The sequence below is a fragment of the Bos grunniens genome, chromosome 26, assembly GCF_055505025.1.
Source record: "Bos grunniens cultivar Pamir isolate PY7600 chromosome 26, Bosgru_T2T1.0, whole genome shotgun sequence".
NCBI classification, from domain to species: Eukaryota; Metazoa; Chordata; class Mammalia; order Artiodactyla; family Bovidae; genus Bos; species Bos grunniens.
Genome location: NC_141190.1, coordinates 31,792,361 through 31,817,739, shown reverse-complemented (window position 1 = coordinate 31,817,739; position 25,379 = coordinate 31,792,361). Strand labels below are relative to the sequence as shown.

General features: G+C 39.4%; 1 protein-coding gene and 1 long non-coding RNA gene across 8 annotated transcripts in view; one reads left to right on the top strand and one right to left on the bottom strand.

Annotated features, from left to right (window-relative positions):
- LOC147344333 (uncharacterized) overlaps nt 1-7,521 on the top strand; it is a 492,915-nt gene extending 485,394 nt beyond the window's left edge. The window contains exon 3 of one of the 3 annotated variants that reach the window (XR_015155777.1): nt 5,579-7,521. The gene's annotated coding sequence lies outside the window, so the exon portion shown is untranslated. The remainder of the gene's footprint in view (nt 1-5,578) is intronic. The other 2 variants (XR_015155768.1, XR_015155757.1) reach the window with 2 other exon arrangements.
- The window catches only part of LOC147344332 (uncharacterized), a 92,647-nt gene that overhangs the window by 32,634 nt on the left and 34,634 nt on the right, over nt 1-25,379 (bottom strand). The window lies entirely within an intron of this gene.

The following is a 25,379-nucleotide window of genomic DNA, read 5'->3' as shown; positions in this document are numbered from 1 at the left end:
TTGAGGATTCAAAGATGGAGGCAAGTATGATTTCAGTTAAAAGAATCTGACATCAGTAAATTCACCTGGATAAAGCATTAGGATTCATATAGGCAGAGATATTAAGGGGAGGCAGTTGTACCAGGCAGAGGAAATAAAAATATAATACTCAAAGTCCCCCAAACTGCAGTAGCTTTGAGGTGGTAATGAGAATTCCTTTAAAAGAATAAAGACATATGTTTTATTTATGAACAAAGTTACGTGCCAGCTTATGGAGATGACCATCACTCCAAAATGACTAATAAGTGTGGGCAAACTAACATAACATCTGGAAATGATCAACCAATCATCAAGGGTGCTATTTACTGCTTTACCCATGACATAAATGCAGTTTCCTGCCTGGACAGCTCTGAGTTCATGGGTAATGTCATCCTTTGGCCATTAGAGTATTAGAAATTTGTCTCCTTTCCTGCCTCTTTGCTTTGGTTTGTAAGACCAGTTGACAGCAAATGATAAAAAAGCGAGAACTGATCAGCCTAAATATCTAAATTGAGAAAAGTCATATCAAGCTTAGTCACTCCTAACATGACAGCAGATGTTCCCAGTTGAAATTCATTTAGAAAGAAAAAAAAAGGAGAAAATAAATGCTATGGGAGATCTATATATTGATTTTCTTTGTAAAGAGTAGAGACAAATAAGAAATAAGGATGAAAAGGGTTATAGTTCACAATGAATCAGTGTCCAACTCAATTGGCTTCATCTTCAAGAAGGAGTTAAAAGGGACAGTTTAAGCTTTAAAAAGGTAAAAACTTGAAACAGAAAGGTAATGTATGTTTGTAAATCACTTTATCATTTTCAAAGTCTTTATTCAATCTTACATGATGTACTTATTAGTTAATGAGGTGATCTGTCAAATATTGCTCTTGCCATTTCCAGGAAGAAACAAGAGATCAAAGAAGTTGAGTGAGTTTTCCAAGGTCACAGGGAAGGAGGAGACCCAAATCCCCCAACTCTCAGTTCTGTGCCTTTTCTACCACCCATAACAGATTTGTACAGTTTTTATTCTACCAGTGGGACTAATTTAATGAATACCCAGAGAGGTAACCTGTAAAAAGGATGAGAAAATGTAGGAATAATCATTTTCAATAAACTAAATGGTTTGTCTTTATTGTTAAAATTTTTTATACTTATTAAAGAAATATTAATGGACTGAGAGAAAATATCTGCAAATGATGTGACCAACAAGGGCCTAATTTCCAAAATACATGAAGAGTTCCTACAATTCAATAACCAAAAACAGATAACCCAATCAAAAAATGGACAGAAGACCTGAATAGACATTTATTGAAAGAAAGAAATGAAGACATTTCTCTATGAAAAGATGCTTATCATCGCTAATTATCAGAGAAGTCCAAATCAAAGTGCAATAATGTACCACCTATGCCTTTCAGGATGGCCATCACTAAAATGTCTACAAATGATACATGCTGGACAGGGTGTGGAGAAAAGGGGATCTTCCTACAATGTTAGTGGAAACGTAAATTGATTCAGTGACTAGGGAAAACGGTATGAAAGTTCCTCAAATAACTAGAGTTGCCATACAATCCAGCAATCTCATTCCTAGGCACACACCCAGACAAAACTGTAACTCAAAAAGATACTTGCACCCGTATGTTCATAGCAGTAATATTTAAAAAAAAAAACCAAGACATGAAAGCAATTTAATCTGTCAATTCACTGAATAAAGAAGATTGATAAAGAAGATGTGGTACATCTATACAAGAGAATATTACACAGCCATTAAAAAGAATAAAAGAATGCCATTTGCAGCAATATGGATGGACCTAGAGATTATCACACTAACCAAAATAAGTCAAAGACAAATACCATATGACATCATTTACATGTGGAATCTAAAATATGACACAAATGAGCATATCTATAAAACAAAAACAACTCACAGATACAGAGGACAGACTTGGGACTACCAAGGGGGCTGAGGATGGCAGAGGGAAGGATTGGGAGTTTGGGATTGGCAGATGCAAACTATTACATACAGGATGGATAAACAATAAAGTCTTACTGCATAGTCATCAGGGAAGCCCATTGTACAGCACAGGGAACTATATTCAATATCCTGTAATAAACCATAATGGAAAAGAATAGGAAAAAATACATATATATATATATATATGTATATATGTGTATATCTAAGTCATTTTTTTGTACAGTAGAAATTAAACAGCACTGTAAATCGACTATAGCTCAATAAAATTGTAAAATTATTAGATAATATGAGAGACAAATACAAATCAGTACTACTACTACTACTAAGTCGCTTCAGTCATGTCCGACTCTGTGCGACCCCAGAGACAGCAGCCCACCAGACTCCCCCATCCCCGGGATTCTCCAGGCAAGAACACTGGAGTGAATTGCCATTTCCTTCTCCAATGCATGAAAGTGAAAAGTGAAAGGGAAGTCGCTCAGTAGTGTCCGACTCCTAGAGACCCCATGGACTGCAGCCTACCAGGCTCCTCCGTCCATGGGATTCTCCAGGCAAGAGTACTGGAGTGGGGTGCCATTGCCTTCTCCAATACAAACCACTATAGTTCTTTTAATAATACATTTTCATTTTGCATTTTTTACATATCCTTCAGTCCATTTTTCTATTTACAACTTTTTTTTTTTTTTTAAGTGAAATCCTGGGCTTCCCAGGTGGCTAAGTGTTGTGAAGAATCTACCTGCCAATGCAAGAGACCTGGGTTCGATCTCTGGGTCGGGAAGATGCCCTGGAGAAGGAAATGACAACCCAATCCAGTATTCTTGCCTGGAGAATTCCATGGACAGAGGAGCCTGGAGGGTTACAGTCCATGGGGTTGCAAAGAATCAGACACAACTTAGCAACTTAACAACAACAACAAAAGTGAAATACAATATTATTTCACTTTTACCATAGCATAAACACTTCTCCTTGCTTTTATACAGATTTCACAAATATTAATGGCACCTTACTAGCACTCATTTTTGAAATGTCCACCATATTCCAGGCACAATGCTATAGCCACAGATAGAAACTACAATGACCTAATTAGGCAAGAGTTGTCCCATTAAAGAAATTAGACAGTCACCTCCCTGAAGGAGAGGTGTTGTAGAATTTATCCTCCAGGGTTTTGCTAACCTCACTCTCCTACATAATATAGAATCATGAGGATATTCTCTGGTCTATTCAAACATTCCCACAGAGTTTAACATTCAGATTGTTTCTAATATTACTTATTACAAATGATAGTGAAATAAATATTTTAGGACTGGTAATATTTTCTCAGTAAAGCTGAAGAAGCTGAAGTTGAACGGTTCTATGAAGACCTATAAGACCTTTTAGAACTAACACCCAAAAAAGATGTCCTTTTCATTATAGGGGACTGGAATGCAAAAGTAGGAAGTCAAGAAACACCTGGAGTAACAGACAAATTTGACCTTGGAATATGGAATGAAGCAGGGCAAAAGCTAATAGAGTTTTGCCAAGAAAATGCACTGGTAATAGCAAACACCCTCTTCCAACAACACAAGAGAAGACTCTACACATGGACATCACCAGATGGTCAACACCGAAATCAGATTGATTATATTCTTTGCAGCTAAAGATGGAGAAGCTCTATACAGTCAACAAAAACAAGACCAGGAGCTGTAAGAAGAGGTGGAAAGAATACACAGAAGAACTGTATAAAAAAGATCTTCACAACATAAAAAAGATAATCACAATGGTGTGATCACTGACCTAGAGCCAGACATCCTGGAATGTGAAATGAAGTGGGCCTTTGAAAGCATCACTACGAACAAAGCTAGTGGAGGTGATGGAATTCCAGTTGAGCTATTTCAAATCCTGAAAGATGATGCTATGAAAGTGCTGCACTCAATATGCCAGCAAATTTGGAAAACTCAGCAGTGGCCACAGGACTGGAAAAGGTCAGTTTTCCTTCCAATCCCAAAGAAAGGCAATGCCAAAGAATGCTCAAACTACCGCACAATTGCACTCATCTCACATGCTAGTAAAGTAATGCTCAAAATTCTCCAAGCCAGGCTTCAGCAATACGTGAACCGTGAACTTCCTGATGTTCAAGCTGGTTTTAGAAAAGGCAGAGGAACCAGAGATCAAATTGCCAACATCCGCTGGATCATGGAAAAAGCAAGAGAGTTCCAGAAAAACATCTATTTCTGCTTTATTGACTATGCCAAAGCCTTTGACTGTGTGGATCACACTAAACTGTGGAAAATTCTGAAAGAGATGGGAATACCAGACCACCTGACCTGCCTCTTGAGAAATCTGCATGCAGGTCAGGAAGCAACAGTTAGAACTGGACATGGAACAACAGACTGGTTCCAAATAGGAAAAGGAGTACATCAAGGCTGTATATTATCACCCTGCTTATTTAACTTATATGCAGGGTACATCATGAGAAACGCTGGACTGGAAGAAACACAAGCTGGAATGAAGATTGCCGGGAGAAATCTCAATAACCTCATATATACAGATGATACCACCCTTATGGCAGAAAGTGAAGAGGAACTCAAAAGCCTCTTGATGAAAGTGAAAGTGGAGAGTGAAAAGTTGGCTTAAAGGTCAACATTCAGAAAACAAAGATCAGGGCATCCGGTCCCATCACTCCATGGGAAATAGATGGGGAAACAGTGGAAACAGTGTCAGACTTTATTTTTTGGGGCTCCAAAATCACTGCAGATGGTGACTGCAGCCATGAAATTAAAAGACGCTTACTCCTTGGAAGGAAAGTTATGACCAACCTAGATAGCATATTCAAAAGCAGAGATATTACTTTGCCAACAAAGGTCCGCCTAGTCAAGGCCATGGTTTTTCCAGTGGTCATGTATGGATGTGAGAGTTGGACTATGAAGAAGGCTGAGCGCCGAAGAATTGATGCTTTTGAACTGTGGTGTTGGAGAAGACCCTTGAGAGTCCCTTGGACTGCAAGGAGATCCAACCAGTCCATTCTGAAGGAGATCAGCCCTGGGATTTCTTTGGAGGGAATGATGCTGAAGCTGAAACTCCAGTACTTTGGCCACCTCATGCGAAGAGTTGACTCATTGGAAAAGACTCTGATGCTGGGAGGGATTGGGGGCAGGAGGAGAAGGGGACAACAGAGGATGAGATAGCTGGATGGCATCACTGACTCAATGGACGTGAGTCTGAGTGAACTCCGGGAGTTGGTGATGGACAGGGAGGCCTGGCGTGCTGTGATTCATGGGGTCTCGAAGAGTTGGACATGGCTGAGCAACTGAACTGAACTAAACTGAACTGAACTGAATATTTTCTCAATATGAATACTAACCAAGCATTTCCATAGGATAAATCATAGAAATAGAATTCTATGGAGATTAAAGACATAAAAAATGTAATGTGATTTGCCATTTGCTTCCGAAGCGTTAAAATAATACCCGTTTATATTGCCAGCTAAGAATCAGAATGCCCATTTCACAGAATGTGTGTCTACATCAGAGTTTAGGTTAATATTTCCTTACTTTTTCCCATCTGTTAAATTACTGGTTGAAAAAAAAGTAACTTTATTTATTTATTTTTTTACAGTGGAGAGTCAACTCACTGGATAAGATCATAATGCTGGGAAAGATTGAAAGCAAAAGGAGAAGAGAGCTGCAGAGGGTGAGATGATTAAATAGCATCATCGCCTCAATGGACATGAGTCTGAGCAAAGTCCAGGAGACAGTGAAGGACAGGGAAGCCTGGCATGCTGCAGTCCATGGGATCACGAAGAGTCAGACATGACTTAGTGATTGAACAACAATGAGGAATAACTGATATACAAAATATGCACATATTTTAGGTATGCAGTTTTATAAATTGGACATACACATAATCCCCATGATACCCTCACTAAAATCAAAGTAATAAACCTATACATTACCTCCAAAAATGTCCCTGCATACTTTTGCTTTTTGTGGGTTGTAAGAATACTTTCCTTGTGGTTCAGCTGGTAAAGAATCCACCTGCAATGCAGGAGACCTGGCTTCGATCCCTGGGTTGGGAAGATCCCCTGGAGAAGAGAAAGGCTACCCACTCCAATATTCTGGCCTGGAGAATTCCATGGACTGTACAGTCCATAGGGTCACAGAGTCGGACACAACTGAGTGACTTTCACTTTCAAGAATACTTACCCTAAGATCTACTCCCTTAAATTTTTAAATGCCATACTGTTAACTAGAGGCATGATGTTGGACAGCAAATCTCTAGAACTTTATTCATCTTGTAAAACTATAATTTTATACCCACAGAACAACAGTTCTCCATTTCTTGCTCCCTCCATCGCCTGGCAACCACCATTAGATTTTTTGATTCCATTTGTTTGACTATTTGAACTGCATATACGGAATCATGCAGTGTTTGTCCTTCTGTGATGGATTATTTCACTTAGCATATCTCCCAGGTTTGGTCACATTATTGCAAATGGGAGATTTCCGTCTTTGTTTAAGGTTGAATAATATTCCATTGTGTGAATATACCATATTTTATCTATTAACTTGTCAATGGAGGAAGAGAATGTGACATATACATACACTAGAATATTTCTTGGATTGTTTCTTTATCTTTGACTATTGTGAATAATGTTATAATGAACCTTGAAGGGCAAGTATCTCTTTGAGATCCTGATTTTGACACTTTTGACTATATACCCAGAAGACAATCACATGAAAGACAATAAAATGAGACCCCGTATCTTAAACCACACACAAAAATCAACTCAAAATGGATTAAAGACTTAAACACAAGATCCCAACATATAAAATTCCTAGAAGAGAACCTAGAGGAATATCTACATGACATGAGTCTTGGTAATAATTTCATGAAAATGACACCAAAAACACAGGCAACCCAAACGAAAATAGATAAGTAGGACCACATCAAGCTAAAAACTTTCTGCACAGCAAAGGAAACAATCAATAGAGTGAAAAGGCAACCTGTGCAATGGGAGAAAATAACTGCAAATCATATTCTGATAAGCGGTTAATTTCCAAAATATATAAGGAAGTTCTACAACTCAATAGCAAAAAAAAAAAAAAAAAATCAAACAACTTTATCTTACAATGGGCAAAGGACTTGAAGAGACTTTTCTCTAAAGACACACAAATGTCCAACAAACCTATAAAAAGGTGCTCAACATTACAAATTATCAGGGGAGTACAAATCGAAACCACAAGGAGGACTTCCCTGGTGGTCCAGTGGTCAAGAATCTGCCTGCCAATGCAGGAGACAAGGATCAGGAAAATTCCACATGTTACGGGGCAACTAAGCCCATGTGCCATAATTGCTGAGCCCTGATGCCTCAAGCCTGAACTCTGCAACGAGAGAGAAGCCACCACAATAAGAAAGCTGCACACAGCAGCAAAGAGTAGCCTCTGCTGCACCAACTAGAGAAAGTCTGTGTGCAGCAAGGAAGACCCAGTGCGGCCAAAAAAAGGAAAAAGAGACTACAGTGAGATACACCTCATACTTGTTAGGATGGCTATTATAGGGGAGGAAATATCTTTTTCCTCTACCCTTCTAAATTCTTGACTGGGACCCCTGTAAAAAAAGACAGATTAACAAGAGAAAACTGTACCACTTTATAGTAAGCTTTATGTGACATGGGAAATTTCATAAAGAAATGAAGACCTAAAGAAATGGTTAAAGGTGAGTGTTTTTCTGCTTAGGTTTGGTGAAGAGCTGTGGAAACAGATGATAAAGGATAAAGGTGAGCTCAGTATAGTAAACTCAGGAAAATTTAGCAAAGACCATTCACTCAGATTCCTCTCTGTGTCCCTTTATCTTGGAAGATAAGGATGCTGCTTCTCTGAATATAGGAGGGCAGCTGTCACATGAGGACTTTACCACCTGCTTCAGGGGAAGGTCAGAAAATCCTTTCTGTCCATACCATTTCTCACATTCTTTCAGCCTGAAATACTGACTCTGCCAAGGTACCATATGTTGGGGTAGTGTGTCCCGAACCCCATCACTATTAAAAACAAAAGATTCCAGTGACTGATTCATGTTGATGTTTGGCAGAAATCAACACAATTCAGTAAAGCAATTATCCTTCAATTAAAAAATAAATAAACTTTTAAAAAAAGATAGCAAGTGAGGATGTGAAGAGGCAATGTTTGTGCACTGTTGGTGGGAATGTAAATTGGTGCAGCCACTGAGGGGAAAAAAAGTTATCGAGATTATACAAATAATTAAAAATAGAACAACCATATCAACCCACAACCCCACTTCTGGGTATTGCTATTTATTTAAAATACATATATTCTGACCTAAGTTGCCAGCATCAGCACTTGCCTTTTCCTCCCACACATACTTTTATCTCTTTTACTTAGGATTTTTTTTTCTCTACTCTTCTTATCATTGGGAACAAAAATCGTTTGCTAATCTACTATTTGCAAGGTTTTATAGACGATGCAATTTGAGGACAGTTCGATATATAATGCAGCCACCAGCCTGGAAGAACTTAATGTTTAGTTGACATAAAGGAAGAAAACTGGGGAAATGATTGCCCAGAGAACTCATACTGCTCCTCACTCCTCCTCTCCCTCTCTTCTCTTCTGTCAAGGGCAAATTTCCTCCCCTCCCCTCCTCCAACCTCCTTCCAAACTGCTGAGTCATGTTCCTAAATAATTATGAAGCAGATGCCAAATGCCAGGAGATTATGTATATATATATGATTACGTATTTTTCTAATTGGGAGAGGGTGAGTGTGAGAAGGGTGATTGGGAGGTCTGCTCATCATCTAAGTAAAGGTTCTGGAAAACTCCTTAGTATAATAGATGCTATTCATAATAAGAGGTTATTAGAATAAGCTCAGAAGCTTTCCCTAGTGAAGTATAGCCCTTAAGAAGTACAGATTATGCCAAACTCAATTGCAAATTGGAAAGTGTCTATAAGGCCACAGGAGAAAAGATGTTGCTGGGGGTAGGGAAAGGTTTTCCTAACTGTCTTCATTACAGAGAGCAAGGACAGTAAGTGGGGCTATTATGATGATTTAGCATCCCAGAGCAGCCTGGGGAAGATAAGCACCCTTGCTGTTACAAGGGCATGGATTGGCACACAGGAATCAGCCACTGTAAAAGAAATTACCTAAATATGGAGTGACGTCACTTATTTCGCTCTCTTTGGATGGTGATGGGATGTGAAAGGAGGAGCAAGTCATTTAGAGTAGAAATGGGGAGACAGCAGAGTCCAGGGTCTGTGGCTGTACTGGACGAGGGAGGGAGCCTCTAGGGAACAGGCGAAGGAGTCAGGGGTGATGGTCAGAGGCAAAGGAAGGAGAACAGGCTGACGAATTCTGGTCTGAGTGGGGAACAGATGAAGACAGGGATGCACGCCTTTGTGAGGGCGGGTCTCCCAGGGGCCCATCACAGTGCTGGGCACAAGGTCATCCCCACCATAATCCCTTGTCTCCCTCCCCTGTCTCTTGGTTTACAAACTTTTACTCATCTTTCAAGTATCTGGTTGCATGTTTTAATTCTCTTTTCCTTAAAGAAGCCTTTTCTGACCCCCAGGAATAGGCTTGTTACCCCCTTAGGATCCTACCCCCATAGGATGCTGTATGTCCAGCGCCATGACAGCATGTTTCACACAGTATCTTCACGCTTTCATTGCCCTTCATCCTCTCTAGACTGTGAACTCATAAGAGTATGAGGGTCTTGTACATGTGTCCCCTAGGGCTTAGCACATTGCCTGACACATAAGGGCTTAAGAAATACGTGTTGACTAAGTGGAGTGGTTTATGCAGCTCAGTTGTTCTCTCTATATCCCACTTCTGTGACCACAAGGGTGTGAGCAGCCCAAGGGGGAGGTCTTATGGGACTCATATTCACCCCCGAGTTCCTGCTGTTCTTCCTGGGACCTGGCAGGCACTCAGCGATGTTGCTGAACCAAACTGAACTTGTGGCAGCTCAAGGATGTGATGGGGCAAACTACGACAGTTGACTACCTACTTTACTTTTCCTTTTAAAATTCAAACGCCAGATTTTCCAAAGATTACAAAGCAAAGTTCTCTGGACAGTTTGCACCTGGTTCGGCAGGTCTGGTGAAGCCCACAGAAACGGAGTGAGGAGGTGCTTTAAAAGAGACAGCCATACTAAAGTGCCTCTTCCCACAGATAAGTTTTGCCATTATTGATTTTGCACAACGTTTTTGTTTTGCAAAGAAAGTGCTGAGCAAAACCAGTTTTTAGGTATGGTCATTCTGGCTTATTTGACTGTATAATTAAAAGTCCAATTATTTTGGCTGAAGGCTAGATTCTATTCAGTGATGTGATCAATATTAGAGAACTCAGGATAATGTAAAAAATCTGGTAAAAAATTAGTGTGAAATAGTAAATTCAAATCTCTGAAGAGCTGAAATTTTTTAGTAATTTTAGGAGACCTAAAAATCTTTTAAAAGATTAAAAAAAATTTTTTTTAACTTAAAAAAGATAAGAAGAACTCTCCTATATCTTCATAAAAATGAATGTGAGTCAGACCTGAGTTAATGATCTACACATTAGCCAAGGTCTGGATGTGAGATGCAACATCTGCTATCCTTTCAAGTAATTGTATACTCAGAAATGTACCTAATTAACTAACAGATCAGTCTCTGGCATTGACATTTCCAAGGATAAATCCTAAAAGGGGAATAAGAAGATTGCTGGAAAGGAGGAATGCACAATTATATAATGTTAAAAAAAATGCTTAGATCAAGCTCTTTGTAGGCATGAGCCATAATCTTGTATACTTGTGTGCTTAGATTTTTTACTTACTTCTTAAGCAATTTATTATTGTTAATCATACAAGTGGGCTTTCCTGGTGGCTCCGACAATAAAGATGCTGCCTTCAATATGGGAGACTGGGTCAATTTTCTTACAAAAATCAAACAAATAATTCTACCAAAAGATCGTCTTTGCTACTCCAATCTCACAGTCTTCTTCAGAAATAATTTTATGCACTTTGGTGTGTGTGTATATATATATATATACACACACATATATACACACACATATATATACATACATACATACATAGGAGAAGGAAATTGCAACCCACTCCAGTATTCTTGCCTGGAAAATTCCATGGACATAAGAGCTTGGCAGGCTACAGTCCATGGGGTTACAAGAGTCAGACACTATTTAGAGACTAAACATCACCACATATATATACACATATATATGAACACCTTGTTCTACACATTCATATGTAGATACGCTTCAACTTAGAATTAGGTATTTTCATTTGCTTTTTATATAAACAGCATTATATTGTGAATTGTTTTATGAACTGCTTTTTATTTCAAATGACTATGTGTATTAAGAGATCTTTCTATGATGGTATACATAGATACCCCATTCTTTTTCATTACTGTACAATGGTTCATAGAATGGATGTGTTATATTTCATATATTACTGTACCTACCTGATGGGACAGTTAATCATACACAATTTGTCACTATAATAAGGAATATTGCAATGTATACCTTGCATTGTGTACATGTGGAAATATATTTCTAGGAAAATCCTTAGATTTAAAATTGCCAAATAAGAGGAAATACATATTAAGTTTTGAAAAACATTGTGAACTCTATCTCCAACAGAGGCTATGTCAATCAATATCAACACCAACAACAGTGTATACAAAAATCTTCATGGTCTTCTTTTCTCCCTATCTTACTTTTTTTCCTCCTTGTTTTCCAAATTGGTGAGGTAAAATTGACATTTCATTGCTGTGTAATTTGTATTTTTCTAGTGATAAGTGAAGTTTTCTATCTTTTCATGTTTCTGGTCATTGAATTTCTTTTTCTATGTACTACCTGCTCATATTTCTTGGCCTCTTCATCAATTTTTCTTATTAATAGAAATTCTTTATATATTTCAAGTATTTACCCACAACCCTGAAAGAAAATGTTTGCAACATATACGGTATTGAATTTTGTTTAGTTAATCCACATAAAGTCAAATTAATGAACTTCTGTGTTTACCTTAAAATCTTCCATGTCCCAATATTTATTTTTAACTCTTCCCTATATTTTCTTAAATGATGCTTATAAATTTTTATTTTCAATTTATCTGGAATTAATTTTGCACACTGTTTTAGATATGGATCTAATTTTCTTTTTTCTCAGATGGCTAGCCAGTTGCCCCAAAGTCTTTTCTCAGTTATGTGAAGCATTATCTCTAGAATATCTTTATCCCTAGTTTAATTTATCTCTGGATCCTTATGTATTCCACTGAACTTTTTAAAAAGTCTACCTCCATCCCAATATCATATTTTATTCATTATTATAGTTTGATAGCATATTTTGATGTCTAACAAGACATATCGCCGTCACCGTTTTCCTTTTTCAAAAAAAAATAACTCATACATTTTCTATTCCACAAAGATGTTAGAATTAATTAGTTGAGTTCTATAGAAATTTGATTGGGAATGTACTAAATGTTTAATTTGTGAAGAATTTATTTAGTCTTCCTAAGCACAAACATGGCATATTTCTCTTTCATCAAGTCTTCTTTTCCATCCTTCAATAAGTTTTATAATTTCCCTCATGTTCATATTAGAAAAGTATTCTTTATAACTATTACCAATGTATAGAAATAGATAGATGATAGATGAACAGTATCCACTGAACTTGCTAAATTTTCCTGAGTTCTAATGGAAGATTCAAAATTACCTAACAACTACTTAGATTTTCACGTAAATTCCAGATAGTATCAGTTGTATCTCTTTCTTTTTAGTAATTATTACCTATTTTCCATGTCTTATTGTATTGTGTAGAACTTCCATTATAATGTTGAATAGTAGCAATCATAATGGCCAAACTTCTCTTATTTCTGATTTTAATAAGAATGCTTCTAATATTTCAATATTAAGTGATATGTGTGCTAAAGTACACATACACTTTAAGTGTATGAGTGTACACTTCATATTGTACACTTCATATTGTACACTTCATATTGTACACTTCATATTGTACACTTCATATTGTACACTTCATATTGTGTACACTTTACACAATAGTAAGTATATTAAGTGATATGTAGTGCTAAACTACACTAGTCTTTGTGTAGTTTATGTCCCACAAAGGAAGGCAACCCTGTGCTGGGGGGGGCGAGGGGTAGGGCAGAGGGAAAGAGGAAGTTTGACTTCAGTCTCACAGGCAATATTGGAAAATAATTAATTTTGAAAAGTTTCCCAATCTTCAGCCACATCCTTTCAGCACTCTGTGAAGACAGCCCTCTTTAACAAATTCTACCACTTCTTAATGTTCTAAATTCTTTTCCCATGAACCCATGGACAAATAAGCATCATTCCCCTTTGATTAAAATCACCAGAATTGACCTCATATGTTGTTCCGTCTATATTTCAGATCTGTTAGCACTTCAACTTAATGCTTTAAAGCACTCTGATGGCATCATTGCAGGAGCCCTCCAGACACCATTCCCAGTCTCCAAAGAATCCCTCCTCCACCACTGTTATGACTCTTGAATTTTTTAAAGAACTCTCCAAGCTATGTCTGGATAGACCTGATGGTTATCTCCCTGACTCTGGAGAATCTCTGTTCTTCACATCTCACCATTCTAGGCAGCTAGCTTTGATGTATACATGACCTATTGTTTCAAGTTATCTATCAGGGAGATTCATTCTGCATGCGTATCTCATCACTCACTGTATGCCTGATACTACACTAGAATATTTAGTGGATAACAAAGACATAAAAGACATTGCCCTTTTTCTACAACTTTTTCTACAACTGCTTAAAAAATGCAAATAAGACCTGTTTCTGTGGCTAGAAAATTCTTCTTGGAAGAGGGGCATTCTTGAATTAGGTCCTAAAGAGCCAAACCAACCTAGTTCAGTACAAAAGGTCTGGAAATGTGTTGATTTTTTATCTTAATTAGTGTGTCTTGGCTACAATCTGACTGGGATACACATTACTATATACGTGTCTCTCCATATTGAAGCCCTCTCTGTAAACCACTTCCACATAATCAGACACTCAGTCCCATACTCTTATCTCCTTTGCATTCATATTCTGACAGGCACCCATCCAGCCTGCTTAGGGCATCGCAATAGAAAATTTATTTCTATAATAACATTTATCCTCACCTGAATTGTTTCAGTGCCCATCTAAGTGGCCTCTCCACCTCCAATTTCTCATCTCTCCAAGCCATCAAACACAGCTAGCATCTCAATGTTAGACAGAAACTACAAGCATCCCAATCCACTCCTCAGAACCTTAATGGTTCCCCACTGTCTTCAGTATCACACTAATTTTTAAAATCTTGGGTGGCTTTTCCACCTCCTTACTAAGAGCTAGTTTTCTATGATCCAACCACATGTAACTTTTCAACTAAGTCCTATCTTTTGGAGTAGCCTCCTCTCTTATCATTCTAATGACTAATCTAATATCAAAGTATTTTCTGTATTATTTCCATCTCTTAGTAATTCCACCTTTCACTGGATTTTACAGCCCACTCTAACTATGTATGGCAATTAAATTATTAACTGCATCACTACTATATTTTTAGAATGATCACAGTACCTAGAACACAAAGTAATAAATTCCTTCTGAATTGAATTAATCATGCTAAAGAATAACTGAGACGATAAGTGGTCATAAGTCTACCTTGTTCTGGGTAAATTTCCGTTCATAAGATGTTGTGTTTGTGCTCCAGAAGAGTATGTATAAGCCAGTTTTAGACACTGAGTAATTCAAAATCAGAATTGTCAACTTTTCCTACAATGTGCCTAGACCAATCCTTGTTTATTTCTTTTTCCTTTATTTTTCCCTAGAATATCTACAACATTGTCCTTCCCTCATCTTTAGGGAATGCCACAGCTTCTTTCACTAGCATTCTAATTTTAATTTAAAAAAACCAACTATTCATTTGGAGAATCAGTTGCATTTCTTTTCTTTTCAAATTTTAATAATACTCAGTACAATACACAGTTCTAAAAACAAGACAAACATCCTAAACCCAGAAGGAATCAGAGAGAACACCTTGCACCTATTTAAATGTCATTCTGGGTGTTATTCAGACATGCTACACAGAGGATGGACACCCCAGACCATGCCAACGACACTGGCTTTTACCCTCTTCCTTCTAACTGTGCCTCAATCCCAGAGAATCCCATAGCCACACATTTGTGTTGTTCAATACAAATGAGAAGGAAATGGTTAAAAGGGACTTCTGAGTTCATTGCTTCTCTTCAAGTATTTATGAACAAAAAGTTGAAAAAAATTCACAGCATAAGTGTGTTTAGAGAAGACTAAGAGCAGCAGAAAACCAGATGACACATTCTGGAATGGTAGCAATCAAGGTTCTATTCAATCCTTCCCCCCAACCTCATGCATCAGAATATTTTCGTCTTTGAAACTTCTTGCACAGTTGCACAGGTGTATTGAATTCACACTGATCCACCAAAAAAAAGGCAAGAAAATTGTTCGTATGTCAACAGCATCTAGAAATTTCAGCAAAGTCTTTAAAATGCAAAGATTAAAAATAATCCACTAAGGATTATTTCCTACTATCATAACAATGGTGATGCTTTTCAGCTGTGAATAATCTGTTGCTCTAACCTTAAAGTATTTGTAGAGTGGGGCAAAAACTATGGCTTTTCCTTCACCAGGTACTGGGAAGGTACATGACTAGGCCGGAAGTCAGCAAACTTTCTATAAAAGGCTATAGGTAAATATTATGGGCTTGGCAAGATATACAATCTCTCTTGCAGCTACCCAACTCTGTCTTGTAGCTTGAAAGCAGTCATAGACATAGTAAATAAATGGGCATGTCTGTGTGCCAATAAAACTTTATTAACAAAATAGCCAGACAGCCAACAGTCAAAGTTTGCCTTGGGTTAAACTGTATATTCTTTAACTATAGTGATATCTTTCTTTATGATATGTAACCATTGCATCTCCAGTGTCTGGCACACAGCAGTTGCCAAATAAATACTTGTAAATATGAAAATGAATTAATTTGTAAAACATATTTCTTGTCCTCAAAAAGCTTACTATCTAGTTTTTTATTGAGAACAAAAGCAAGAAAATACAGAAGAAGAAGAAGAAAAAGATGACTGTAAATTTAAGCTGCTTGACTCACCAATTCTACCAACTATAATGACAGTTTATATTTTAACTGATCGTGTCTTCATATCTTAAGGACTCAGTTTTCCTAACTACTAAGGTTAGGTTTAGGGTTAGGTTATAAAGTCACAGTACTTGATAGCTTTTCAGGTTGCTTTTGTAAATTTCTGTCAGAAACTGAAAAGAAGCCCCATGAAATTTACAAGATAAAAAGGAAGAGAAAGAGAGAGAGAGAGAGAGAGAGAGAGAGAGACTGAGGTTGACCAGATAACCAAATCCCCCACTCTATTCACCTCATCTGTCATTTCTGATATCATGTACTTTTCCCACAGCATGGAAGATAAATAAGACACCATTCCAATCATCAACAAATCTCTCTAGCCAGAATACTAAAAGGGCTAAGTAAGGGAGATACAGCAAGAAAGAAGGCATATTCAGAAAGACAGTGTTACTTTATACAGGATTTTCTTCCTAATCAACACAGTTTACCTCTAGCTAGATCTTGGTTTGACACAAGGTGATGACCAGTGTATCAGTTAGAGTCCCAAAATAAAGTACATGGCACACTCAGGATAATTCCAAAGATAGTTCATTTACAAAGGGAGTATTTACAAAGATGTGGACAGGATCTAGGAAACCCACAAAGGATGTTATAACACCCCAAGGTAAAAAGAAAAGAGTCCAAAGGGGAGAGGGAAGGAAGGGCTGTGTTGGCTCCAAAGGACAGAGTCATCTAGAACAGGTCACCTTGTGGGGAGCAGTCACCTTGTGTTGAGCCACATGGCTAGATGGAGGCGACCTCACATAGAGAGAAACCACTCACTATTTCCACTTTTCCTTCTTCTCTCTGATTTCCCCCTGGGGCTCTTGATTGGTTGAACTGAACCATAAGCCAAAGGGCAAGGAAGCCTACTGGTGTGGTCTACACTTCAGCTTCTAGGTCAAAGAGCAGAGTGGGGATGAAAGATACCAGATCTGGAGGGACAAAGAGAAGATGACCAGCACAAATCGAGCCCAAAGGAGTTGAAAGCTCATTACACTGAGGCTGTCCTCTACGAGGACTAACATCAGGGTGGCACCAGATTGATCACCCACACACTCCCATTTTTCTCCTGAATGAGATTTTCACCACTGTCTATGAGGAAATGAATTGAGCAATTTTCTGTTCCCTGCAGCATAAGGAGAATCTCTTGCCAACCACTCTTACTTAGCAGATGGTAGGTGATACCGTGAGGCCTGTTTGGCTCCTTGTAAGGCAAACAGCCAGGCAGAGAGCTCTGGAGATGGGAGTCCCAGTTCCCAGCTCTGGCTCTGCTCCTAAGTGACTAAGTGACCATAAGGGGGTAACTTCTCTTGGGGCTTAGTCCCATTTTCCTAAGCTAAAAAAAAAAAAAAAAGTCATTGGATATAATGACCTGTACGTAAGCATCTTAACCTAGAGTTTTCATGAAATTATGTAAAATTTTTGAAAAAACTGTGCATATGAACATTTTCCACTAGAAAAACACTATCAATTAGGCACTCAGGTGTTGTGCTCAGTTTGTTCATTCTTTCTCCCACTCTCTCTTTAGAAAAATCTCATTGACCTCACAACAGCCTAGGAAATTCAAGACTCTTTTTCTATTGTATCATTGAGCGATTTGCCCAAGACACCCAGTTAGGAAGTGGCAGAGCAGGGATTCTCACCATGCTCTCTAAACACCAAGATCATGCCCCACCCTCTCGCCTGAGGTCAGACGCACATGGTTAAGGATGTCAACAAGCTCTTTTATTATTAACTGCTCTTACAGGACCAGGGCATCATGAGAGGGCTTTGTCCAAGAGTGAGAAGGCTTGAGAGTTTGGGTGCTGAGGTTCTCACCTGTGCCTCATAGTATGGGAAAGGTTAGGGAATGGAAAATTTGGACTAAGGGAGTCAAGTCCTGAGAAGAGTTCTGAGGGTAAGACAGACACCACAGACAGTAGACTCAAAGGCCAAGAAGGCCTTGAAGCTGAGCAGGAGTGCTCCCTCTCTCATTGAACATGATCACCCCATCCTCTCTGTAGTAGCCTCAGAAGGCTCCAGAGGAGAAGCTCCTCTATCCTGAAGGGAAAACTCATCCAGACTTTCAAGAGAGCAGAGGCAGCAGAAGGTTGGGGTTCTTGGTGCCCTGTGATCTGGCGTGTCCAAGCTTCTTGAACGACCAGAGTCCCATGCCTGGAGCACTCCTGGCTTTTTTTCCACCATCTGGAGAGCCTCTCCACCAGGTCTGGCTGCCCTTTGAAAGCCAAGCTGCTCTATTGTTTATTCCAAATGGGGAGAATGCTTAAACAGCAACTGTGGGCCAAGATGTCCCATCTGGTCCCAAGACACTTTGAGACCAAGAAGGGCTCTTCTGACCTATCCTCTAAGCTCTGAAGTGGGAACAATCCCTCTGTTCAACATGCCAATATGCAGCCTTCTTGCTAGCCTGGTCAGTGAACATCACCTTCTGTGAGACACCAGGGACACAATTCCCCTGAAGAAATCTCATTCCAGGGAGGAAAGGATTTACTGGCCTCCCTGAAAGGGCAACGAAGACCTTAGAGTTGATCAGCCCCGCACGTTGGGAGTGGGTACTCCACTGGGCGCAGGCAGCCAGCAAGCCAGGCTCATTTCCTCTGTGCTGGCACAGCCAGGACAACAGCGAACCTTGGCAGCCCTGTCTGACCTGGATCACAGATGTGAAATGCTCTGCATGACCTGGCAAGGCCTCTAGATCCCACTTTGTTCTGCCAGAGGCCTTCTCTGCACAGCTCATCAAGCCCTGTAATCCCTCCCTTGTTGCCTGGCTGCACGGATGGCTTCGGTTGCCTCTGAGCTGCCTGAAGCCTGCAGTCTGCTTCCAGAACTGGTGCCAGAAGCCTCAGTCTAGTACCCAGGGGATGAGAGACTCTGAGGCTCTCCATCTGCATGCCAGGATGGGAAAGAGATTCCTGGCATTGCCCTTCTTGACCTAGAGAAAAATGAAGATCTTTTTGAATAGCCCAACAGTAAGGAATCAGTTGATGTATCAATATATATACTGGCGCCTGATAGCCTGCACTGATGTGGAAGCGAGAAAAAGATTTTCTTTCAGCTCTTTGGCTGATTCCCACAGCTTCCTCCCAACAACAGTGACTTTGAGATATTTGGGGACTTAATTTCATCTGTAAACTTCAGCACCAGGCTACTCAAATTCTAGTTGACCCTTGAACAATTCCAGGTTTGAACTACATGGATCCACTTATCCATGTCCTTTAAGCCAACTCTGACCATCCTATCTGTGAGAGGCAGCAATAAGGACCCAAAGGAAGAGGCTACATCCTCTAGACGTTTTCAAGTAGCTGAAAAAACACCCAGAATTTCCACTCCCGTAGGAACTCTTACATGTGGGAAGCAGGAGACAATTTCAAGAATTGCCAGTGGAGCATGAAAGTGATGTTTTTAAATGAAATAGCCCAAATATACCAATAATAGAATGTACACATTCAGTGCAAGAAAACAATACATGTAACATGACCCAGCTGTGACAGCTGAGTTAACTACAACCCTAGGGATCAGTGAAGATCATCTCTGAAGCCATAATGTCGAGTGCAAGGAGTCAGAGAAAATATATAGATAATACATCCATATTACATTGAAAGTATGGTGTTGAAATAGACAACTGAATTGAAATAGGATCAAGTCCAATATGTAGATGGTAAAACTGTAAGGAAAAGCAGACACATGATTAGCATACTGGCTAGGATGACTGGTCCCTCTGGGCTTGGGGGAACTGGAGCAGGTGTGACTGAGAAGGCACACTGAGGTCCTTCTAAGGGAAAAACGTTCTACCTCTCTTCACTTGAGAGGTAGGTACCAAGTTGTCTGTCATATTCTCTCTCTCTCTGTTTATTGAAGTATAGTTGATTTACAGTATTATGTTAGTTTCAGGTGTGCAGCAGTGACTCAGTATTTTTATAAAGTATATTCCAGTAAAAGTTTCAGGTAACGGATATAATTCCCATCGCTGCATAATACATTCTTGTTACAGATCCATTCTATGCCTAGCAGTTTGTATCTCTTAATCCTATACCCCTATCCTGCCCCTCCACACTGCCCTCCACTTCTGGTAACCACTAGTTCATTTTCTATATCTGAATGTGTTTCTATTCTGCTATATACATTAGTTTGTACTGTGTTTTAGACTCTGCATATAAGTGATATCACATTTGTATTTCTCTGTTTGACTTATTTCACAAAACATAATATTCTCTAGGTCTATCCATGTTGCTGCAAAAGGCATGATCTCAGTCGTTTTTATGACTAATAGTCCATTGTGTAAATATACCACATCTTTACCCGTTCGTCTGTTGATGGACATGTGGGTTGCTTCCATATCTTGGCTATGGTAAATAGTGCAGTGAACAGAGGGGTGCAGGTATCTTTTCAAGTTAGTGGTCTGCCTTATTCTTTAAACTTCACACCTATTTTTGCACACATTTTTATGTGTGTACATGTATCTACCTCATCCTCTATAGCAAGTACCATGAAGGCAGTGTTTTACCTGTTACCTCTTTTGTCTATTGCCGGATCATCAGCATATATGGAAGTGTTCATATACAGCTGATATTTAAATACATATCTTTGAATAAATGAATAAATTCATTACTTAATGAATATTTTCACGATGCAAATTTTAATAATGTTTGACATAATAAAGTTCGTAGACAAGAGCACTTTTGCCATAAGGTCTGCACATGCTGATGAGAAACATAAAGAAAATGGAATGAAGTGAGGGGAGAGGTGTTCACTGTGACCAGGGCCATCCAGGGAGGACAAGCCAGGCAAGGAGGATGGGGAGAGGGGAGGTGAGGGGGAGTTCTAAGTCAAAGGACCAACACAATAATTATTATTATTAACTGAATTTTTACATTGGGCCAAGATCTTATTTGCTATTCATTACAAGCCATTAAGGTAAATGCCATTATTACCTTCATTTCACAGACGAGCTCATGACTTTCAAAGATCTAGGAAGTAGACTCCTGGCTTTGGCTGACTGTCTGACTCAAGGGTAGACACAAGCAGGGGCAGGACGTCACTCCGAGAACTCAGCTGGAAGGTAAGGAGTGGCTCTTCCTAGGCTGGGCTTCAGCGTTCAGCTCTAACCCCACTCTAACCTCCCTCCCCAGCGAGGCCCCATGGCTCCGTGCTCAGAGCCCACTGTGTGTGGGATGCCTGGCTCCTCTGTAGTGAAAGTGAGTAAGTAGCGGATGCTTGGTGGTGAATCACCTGCCTCTCATCCGGTGGCACTATTATTTCAGCAGAGATCCTCTTCCTGCAAAAGGCAGATGCAGACTGAGGCACTGGGGTTTTGCAGCTCAGATTTCCAGTGATGCATGAGCACCAGCTGAGGTAAATGGAATTGCAAGCCAAGTCCATACTTAGAAATAGTCATGGAAACTTCCACTCTTCGAAGAGAAATCCTCTTATGTGTCCCAGGGAAAATTAACAATAATAACGAAAATAATAATGGCAGCAGTTACCCAGTACCAGGCTCTATACTAAGTGCTTTATATTCTCAGAAGAATGGTGCGCAGTATTTAAAAGCTCCATTTTTCCAACGACTCACCCAAGCTGATATGACCTGTAATCTATATGCAGAACTCAAATCCTGGTTGATGGCCTACATAACCTGAGTTTTAACCACATCCTTGTACTGCCTCTTGCCATGAAAGGGTCAGTAGATCCCTGGGAAATTGTCAAATTAAAGATGGATGGTATTGCCCTTTACATTAAGGACCCTGGATAGGGATTAGTTTGGTGTCCTTAGATCACTTTACCAAGAACTATTTCTCTATCTTCATCCCCTCCATCTGCTCCTACCTACTTGCCAGACCTCTAGAAAATGTACCTCTCTAAGTTCACCAGATTAGCAGAGACCAGCCTTAAGGTTGGGCCTCTCCTTGCAGAATTAACAAGGATGCATGTTAAATTCCTCCCGAGGAGCTCACTATGTTTCCCTTTTGCATTAAGTTAAAATGCAGACACATTTTCATCTTCATTTCACCTTGAGCTTTACTGGCAGTGGTTCCCACTGCCTTAGCTTTCAGTTTCTCTGTTCTTTCTCTGTTCACATCACCCCAACTCCTGTAAGACTTGAGCAGAAAGTTAATGCTCCGAGACGGATACGCAGGGCACCCAGGAGAATTCACAACTTTAAAAGCTACTTTTAAAAATCGAGAATAAAATGAAGAAGCAAATCAACACTTTCTGATTGCATCTTATTTGTAAGTTTGGATTTTCTTAACTCGGGACTCCTTTAGAAATCAGATCACATTTGTGTTATGAGAAAAATATAATTGGAAAAAGAGATCCTATAGGTAAAGAAAAAGGATATTCCAGGCTTATAATGCAAAAACCCTAGTCCCTCTCCAGACTGTATCTTATATCCCTGAAATGCTAAATTTTATTAAATTGCTTCCATTTTATACATTGGAAACAGAGTCCAGACAGACTCAATTATAGTCCTTTCCAAATTAGGATTCATCTAGTCACCCTGGGCTCAGATGAAATTAGGTCTCTTAGCCCTGCCCCCACCCCCGTCCCCCCATGCTCACAGCATTCACTCCAGTTCTCTGGTGGGCTTCACGGCTGTGGTCGGAGGATACCGCACCTGGGCAGTTACCTGAGGAGCAGCAATTATCTCTGTGCAGTTTACCCCATGCCCTGTCATTGCTGGAGTTTGTGAAACAAACTCCAGGTAAAAAGAAAAGACTGAACTGGCCTCAACCTGCCTATCCTCAATGCCAAAGAGGGCTTAAAAAAGATGTTTTTGGTACCATGTAGCAAGAAAATTGCCAAGAGGAGACCTTCAGAAGAGTCTCTGAGAGACTTAACACTGATCAGTGGGAAAGCTATAAAAATGAAAGAAGAAAATCAAAAGAGAAGGTCAGACAGTACAAGCAGGGAGTCTCAAGGTGGTGTTAGATGAAATTTTAAAACACTTGAACGTGGCTGGTCCAAAAAAGCAGCATCATTGTAAGAATATACTGAAAATATGTATTGCAAAGAGACTGCATTGCAAAGAGAAGGGAATTCTCTAATAAATACATGTTTATAATACTTCGTGTGTCATTGACAGGTACAGGGTTCTGTAATGAAATTTCCACCTTTCCCCACCTCCCCCAGTTCATCACTCTCCTGTATGCCTATGAAATAGAGAGAGACTTGATCCTGTCTACTAAAATTCATTCCTTCCCTTTGCTATCTCTAGAGTTTCCTTTCTAGTCTCTTGATTCTCAGATACTTACTGCATACAATTAGGAATTAGATGATGTTACTACTATTGCTGCCCATAATAACAACAGAAGCAACTAAGAATATTGAGTGTTTACTGTGTACCATGCACTGTTTTTTTTTTTTTTTTTTGGTCTCTCATCTTGTTGAAGCATAGTTGGTTTCCGATGCTATGTTTCAGGTGTACAGCAAAGTGATTCATATATATAGTTAGATAAATTTTTTCTTCTCAGATTCTTTCCCATTATAGGTTATTACAAGATATCAAATACAGTTCCTTGTGCTATAAAGTCGGAGAAGGCGATGGCACCCCACTCCAGTACTCTTGCCTGGAAAATCCCATGGATGGAGGAGCCTGGTAGGCTGCAGTCCATGGGGTCGCTAGGAGTCGGACACGACTGAGCAACTTCACTTTCCCTTTTCACTTTCATGCATTGGAGAAGGAAATGGCAACCCACTCCAGTGTTCTTGCCTGGAGAATCCCAGGGACAGGGGAGCCTGGTGGGCTGCCGTCTATGGGGTCACACGGAGTCAGACACGACTGAAGCAACTTAGCAGCAGCAGCAGCAGTGCTATAAAGTAGAACCTTGTTGTTTATCTACTTTATATTTAGTAGTGTGTGTCTGTTAGTCCCAAACTCTCAATTTATCCCTCCCGCCTTTTACCCTTTGTAACCATAAGGAAGAAAAAAAAAAGCCAGATGGGTTAAACATTAAGAAAGACTTTGGTATAACCAGAGAAATAGCAAGTGGGAAGGAATTAAAGAAAGAGAAGATACTTTCCAGAAACATTGTTATAGATTATTAATTGGATGAAATTTAATGTTCTTCAAGGGACACAAGTAAAAATTGAGCTTTTTTTTTATAATACTCAGTGCTTTGGACTGGGTTCTCAGATCACAGCTACATAGAGCATGGGACATATAAGGACTCCACTTTTATAAGGATTACACATCTAAAGTGCTTTATGGCTTCACGTATGAGACCTAACCAGTTAAGTACAATAATCTCATGAGGATAAAGTATAGTAATGTATATTTGCAGGAAGAGAAGAGGGAGGAGGGAGGTGCTTCCAGTTAGCTTAGAAACAAGATGGTATCTCTGATAATTAAGCTATGAAATCAACAGTGAATTTATTCATTGAGCAAATATTTATGGAGCACCTACTGTGTAGCAGCAACTGTTCTACACAAGGGATATAGTAGTGAATGCTATAAACATTTTCTGGAGCATACATTCTAGTAAGGAGAGCTTGAGAAATTTGTATGCAGGTCAGGAAGCAACAGTTAGAACTGGACATGAAACAACAGACTGGTTCCAAATAGGAAAAGGAGTTGGTCAAGGCTGTATATTGTCACCCTGTTTATTTAATTATATGCAGAGTACATCATGAGAAATCCTGGGCTGGAGGAAGCACAAGCTGGAATCAAGATTGCTTGGAGAAATCTCAATAACCTCAGATATGCAGATGACACCACCCTTATGGCAGAAAGTGAAGAGGAACTCAAAAGCCTCTTGAGGAAAGTGAAAGTGGAGAGTGAAAAAGTTGGCTTAAAGCTCAACATTCAGAAAACGAAGATCATAGAATCCGGTCCCACCACTTCATGGGAAATAGATGGAGAAACAGTGGAAACAGTGTCAGGCTTTATTTTGGGGGGCTCCAAAATCACTACAGATGGTGACTGCAGCTATGAAATTAAAAGATGTTTACTCCTTGGAAGGAAAGTTATGACCAACCTAGATAGCATATTGACAAGCAGAGACATTACTTTGCCAACAAAGGTCCGTCTAGTCAAGACTATGGTTTTTCCTGTGGTTGTGTATAGATGTGAGAGTTGGACTGTGAAGAAGGCTGAGCACTGAAGAATTGATGCTTTTGAACTGTGGTGTTGGAGAAGACTCTTGAGAGTCCCTTGGACTGCAAGGAGATCCAACCAGTCCATTCTGAAGGAGATCAGCCCTGGGATTTCTTTGGAAGGAATGATGCTAAAGCTGAAA